We start from the raw sequence: 6,175 nt of genomic DNA on the forward strand, positions 1-6,175 counted from the left end.
ACCTTTTATTATTTAAACGAATATCACTTGTAAATAGAACAATTGCAACTAAAAGCTTGTCTTTCTTGAGGGATAATGCTATGAAATATATGTTCGTTTTTAGTATTATCAAATATTCCCACACTTGAACGTTGCTTGTCCTCAAGCAATATAGTCTTGAAATAAAAATACAAGAATCACTTCTTTATTCTTCACACTTTGTACATCAGTGATTTTAATATGGCGGTATGAACAATGATAGTAACGATGTGGTTTACAGTCCCACATGACTATGAAAATTTAGATCCTTAAGGAAATTGGATCTTTATGAAAACATTTGATCTTTTAAAAATTAAATCTAGCTTTTACCCTAGATAAGTTTTCCGGAATAACCCTTCACCGGTGTTTGCAAATTGTTTTTGTGGGTTTTGTAGGTTTCAGATTTGAAAATTTTAGCTCAAAACTTGCGGTTTTGTGTCACCCACTTGCTAACCTTGTATTAGGAAAGCAACACGTCCAGTATACTTGCTCCGTATATTACCTTTCGATAAACTACCGTCCGGTTGTAAAAGAAAGCGTTGAACAAGCAACTGTTAAGGCAATGTCCCGTGACATGCTTTTGATTATGGTCTATAACATGTCGGATGCAATCACTATCCTTTGTAGGAGCAATAGTAAAGATCACCCTATAGTTTTTCGGACTGGCACAAGGTCCTGTCTTCGACCATGCTATGCAACCACCGTTCTTACGGTTGACACCTGATTTGGTTCAGGTGACCTAATGAATTTCAGGTGAATTCCTAGGATTTTACGTTCAATGGTAATGAACGCATTAAAAATGGGTTTTCAGAAAACAAATCGGTTTGTAATTTGATCAAAATATTTTCTCGTTCAAGCTCGAGTTTAGATATCATCGAATTTCATGAGTTTGTAATTCTCAATCTTTAAAGTCAATCTTAAGGATTGAGTAATATCAGTCTTAAAAGCTGATTTTTGATCTTTAAGGAGATTATCCTTTCTGGGGATCTGATTTATTATTCTTATAAGCTAATTTGTATGGTGCCCCCCATTATACGAGACATATCCTATCATGGTTAGGATAAGTCTGACCACTTGGCGACTCTGTTTGATGCTGAGGTCCGTGGATTTCCAGCTGATTTTCGAGAAAACTTTTCAAGGTTTTTCGTAGACTCTACAACTGGTCTGGACGACAACTTTCTGACCTAAATCAAGAAGCGCGTGTCTTTTTCTCGAAAGACTTTACTTCCTTTTAAATTTCATTTATATTACAATAAATCGGGTAAAACAGTTAATTTTGTCCAAAACAAAAGTATCTTCAATTATTTGTACAAAAATATGTGATATATGTTTTAAATAACTTGGTAAATTTTTCTCACACTTGGCTTTTATTTTCCATTCTTTACCTTTTTATTTTCCTCTATTCCATTTTAAATGAATTCTGACATTTTTGGTTGTTTCTCAATTTATGTCCTTTCCGAGGTAACAATATTTTCGGTGTTAACACCTAGTTTTATCGTTCATAAATTTGTATAAACATGATTTTGAGTTCATTTAATTGAAAATTTTGAAAATTTTTACTAGAATTGGTAGTCAGTATATAAGACTAGGGCTGTTCTTTATTATCAGAGAGCACTAGATTCTAATACAACTACTGCGTTACTAGTATTTTTAATGGTAACCAAGTGTATAAGTCAAAAATTTTAAAAATCCAAAAGAATTTAACCCCTTCCCACACTTAAGATCTTGCAATGCCCTCATTTGCAAGAAATCAGTAATAATTTAAATTATTGAGGGTGATTAGCGTAGAAAAATGATTAAATTTTACCAAAGTTTCCAAACATATTGGCGTTTGTTTGCTGAATGATAAATGGTGCACATCATTTGTTCATTCCGTCTTGTTGTTACATCTCATTTGTTTTTTGTTTTGTCGTCAAAATTAGTAGCTTTTGCTGAACTTAATGCCAGTCTTTGAAAATGCGCTGTTTTACCCTGTTGTGTTCAATTGACAATATACATACATACAAATTTTAACATGCATGGTAATTTGAAATGGGACTTAACATCCCACTTTCAAATCAAATATGAAATATTAGTATAACATAATAAAAATGTTAAAACTTACATAAAAGTATCATAATATTATATGTTTAAACATAAATAAATAAAAATAATAAAAAGATAAAAATCACCAACGGGAACTATATCAATCTGGATAGGGGTTCCAGTTCATGTCGTCGGGCGGGTTCCATGGTTGGTTATAGGTGTACTGATAGGCCTGGTTGGGGTCGTAGAGAGTAAATGGTGGTCGCATATCGAGCTGGTGTGGAGGATAGTAAGCAGGTCGGGTCGGTACGTAGTTATTTGGTACCTGAGGTGATAGCTGGCTCATGATCTGATGCTGATGATAGTGCCATCTATCATGCTGTCATTGCCTGGAATGCTCGTACACATTCTCGGCTTGCCATTGCTCGTACCGACTATGTCTATCCTCGTTTGTCATTTCTACTTCATCTATACGCTGGTAGACGTCAGTCATAGCCTCCCTAATGACATCCCTAATGGCATCCGCTTCCTTTATTTCCTCATCTGAACCTCTCTCTACTTGAGGATAACGACCATCATATGGTACTGCCTGATTGCGTCTGCTCTTTAATACCTTAGCACCCTGATAGACCTTCAATCCTAAAGTATCAACCTGTTCCCTACACACCATCAGTAGACCCCCTTGATCCCTATCTACACCCAAATACTCTCCAATGAGAGTAACAAAAATACCTCCTCCTATTACTCCCCCGTCCTGTATTCCTGCTATCATTTTGGACAGATAAAAACCAACACAGTAGGGGATATTAACAAAGCTTCTAGTGTTTCGAATACACTTAAGGTAAAATAAATCATGTAAGGTCATCTTCTCCTTATTTTTACCTATTTGTGTAATCGAATTAGCTAAAAATCTATGTATAATACGTAGCTCTGCTTTGTTAATATCTAAATATGAGTGTCTTCCTCCCAGCGTAAAAACATTATAATTTGACATACGCCTCCAGACGGCGTCCGCGTCAAAATTCCTATCTACCCGCTCCCCATGATAAATCAAACTTTTACAATCGGGTAGTAGTAATTCACCAGGAGTGTAAATCTGTAAAGCCCTGGCCATGTCCAACATGGACATCCTGTACATCCTACGACCAAGTAAAAATCTAAGAAAACTTCTATCATCTAACCTAACTACATCCGCATTAAGTGAAATAGTACTCATAAGCTCAACGCACCACTCTTTATATACAGGCCTGCGAATGGTGAATAAACGTTCCCAATAGGGAAAAGAAGAGCTGCCATACCTTTAGATCAGATACTGTCTAACTGAGTTAACTAGTTGGACCCTTTCCAAAGGCTCCCAATCGATTACCCTTGGTACTTTTACATTTTTCGTTACTAGTTTGAATTTGTTACTTTGATACGTCGGGTAATCTCTCCAGCTTTGATCAAATCTCAAATTAGGATGCAACTGTTCTTCATGAATCTTTGGGTGTTCTATTATCAGATGAATCGGAAATTGTACGTAGGCATTAACATATTCTTGTTGTGGATTATAATATGGTATGTGTTGATCAGGTTGTTGTTGTTCCTGTTGTAGCTTCGGTTCATATTGCATTTCTGGTTCAGGTTCTGGAGCAGGTTGCCTAGATGATGATGATGCACCATCAGTATCGGTAAATCTCTGCAAAACACATTAAACACAAAATTTGTGCATCCAAATATGCATTAGTGTTAGCAAAATAACAACTTGTAACAATTACAATAACATGTTTAATCAAAATTAAACTTATACACATTTTCACAATTTTAACAATTCTACACTTTTTCAAATAAGCATTTATGAAAATGTTTACAAAGTTCATAAGCATTCAACTCAAATAACATGTTAAAATAACCATTACTAGCAATTAAACAAGTTTCAAATGGCATTTACATCAATTTAATCAAGTTCATGAATTTTAGACCTAAAAAGTCCACTTTAATTCTCAAAAATCATGTTTAGGATCAAAGTTTGGATCATTTCGCTACCTAAACATGTTACACTACTTAATTTAACAATAATTCATGACAAAAATCGGCCATAACCTGTTTATATGAAAAAGCCCCTAATTGCTCAAGAACACAAACCCTAGATTTCTAAAATTTTTGAAGTTTTTGACTTCAAATCATGTTAAATAGCATCAATCTAGGTTATACATGCATAATATACTAACAATTTAACTCTAATTACACTAAAAATTAACAAAATCAAATTAGGTAAATTATAGCTCAAGAACACTTAAAATCAAATTTAAAGAGGTTTAGGGGTTAAATCTTTACCTTATTTGAAAAACTTCTGAACAATTTCATGATTAAAGCGGATTATAGCAAGAAATTTGGTTGAATTTGGTTGAAAATTGGTGATTTTTGGTGATTATATGTGTGTATGCTCGTGTGTTTGTGTGTGTGGTGGTGTGAGACAGAGAACTCGACTGACTTTTATGATCTACCCAGTTTTTTGGCCTCATGCGACCGTATGAGGTTTAAGAGGAAACCCCATGCGATCGCATAGGGTCTGATTTTTTTTATTAATAAAAAACCTTTACTTAATAAAACACAAATTAATAAATTTTAAAAATTTGTTTCTTTTAAGAATGAGGGCGTTTCGGATCGTTGTCCTAGTCCGTCTCTCAACAAAGTTTTAAAATTTGTTACTTTTTAAGCGTCGTTTTAAAAGCAAAGATTTTTGGGTTTTTTTAAATGTTTTTGGCATACTTTAGATCAATAAGATTAAAAATAATGATAACAAAATTTCTCGTCCCTCCCTTGGGTAAAGCAATTTCGGTTCAACGACCTAGTCTTCAACTCACGACGAATTTTTAGAAATCACATTTTTAACTTTATGAAATAAAGTAAATTTTTGTTTTTAAATTCACACCAAACTTAAATTTAAAATGCATAAAATTAAAAATTCGTATTATTAATATTTTTATACATACAAACTTATATTAAAAATATTAATTTTTCAAATATTTACAAACTTAAATATATTGATTTAAAAATTTACAATATTAATTTTAAAAACATAGTAAAAATAAAATTAAAAATCTTTTTGGTCTTTTATCCCACTTTAATCAATCAAATATTATCAAAAATATACGCCCCTCTTTTCGGTAAAGTAATTTCGGTTCCATAACCTAGTTTTACTCCTGACGAATTTTTGAAATATTTTGGGTTGATTGATTAAAGATATTTATACCTTAAGAATAAACGATAAATTTCTCAGTGATGTAATAAATTTTTGTATGATATCAATAATTTTGGTTACGCATACCTAATTTTATTGAATACCAATTTAATACTTTATAGCGAACGATTCAGCGTTTATTATCAAAAGGTTAAAAGCAATAAATAAAAAAATAAAAACTGTACATACTTACCTGTGAAATAGAATTCTCAGAGACCCGCTTTAGCCGACTCATAGGAGAGTTGTGTGATTTTGTTCTCCATAGCTACATAACCGTAACCTCGATTCTTCAATATCTTTTTTTCTAAACATATGAACGGTCCTTCTCTGCATAGAGAACAATTTCGGTATTTGAATATGTTTGATTGTTCGAACATTTACCTTCGTGTGACCATTTTCCGCATTTATAACATCTTTCAAGGTGTCGTGCTCTTCTTTTTGTTGCGGATTTTGATTTTCCTTTACCAAAATGTATCTTAAGATGATCTTTCCTGAGTTCTTTTCTTACTCCGTCCATTTTTTCTCTTATGAATGATACGAGTTCACTCGGAAGTGTGTCATTATTACGTTTAGTAATCATAGCATGTAGCATTAGACCATGGTTCAGATCAAAGGAATTCTTCATCTCGTAAAAACTAAAAAAAATAAAAATTTAGAATGGAGGGAGAAGACTAGTTCTTTAAGGTCTGCTAGGGAAAGATCATTAGATTCCATTCTCGGAAACTACACGAAAACAGAATATCTAACTCTAACAGAAATACATATTACCCTAAAAAGATTCGAATCTTCCCACACTTAGCTAGCTGTGGTATCAAAATTGTGATTAACTTCATCTTCAACTTCCATTGGACTATCTATGCAATGTTTAACTCTGTGACCATTAACCTTAAATTCAATCCCATTTGAATT

The sequence above is a fragment of the Rutidosis leptorrhynchoides genome, chromosome 2 (assembly GCF_046630445.1).
Source record: "Rutidosis leptorrhynchoides isolate AG116_Rl617_1_P2 chromosome 2, CSIRO_AGI_Rlap_v1, whole genome shotgun sequence".
Lineage (NCBI taxonomy): Eukaryota > Viridiplantae > Streptophyta > Magnoliopsida > Asterales > Asteraceae > Rutidosis > Rutidosis leptorrhynchoides.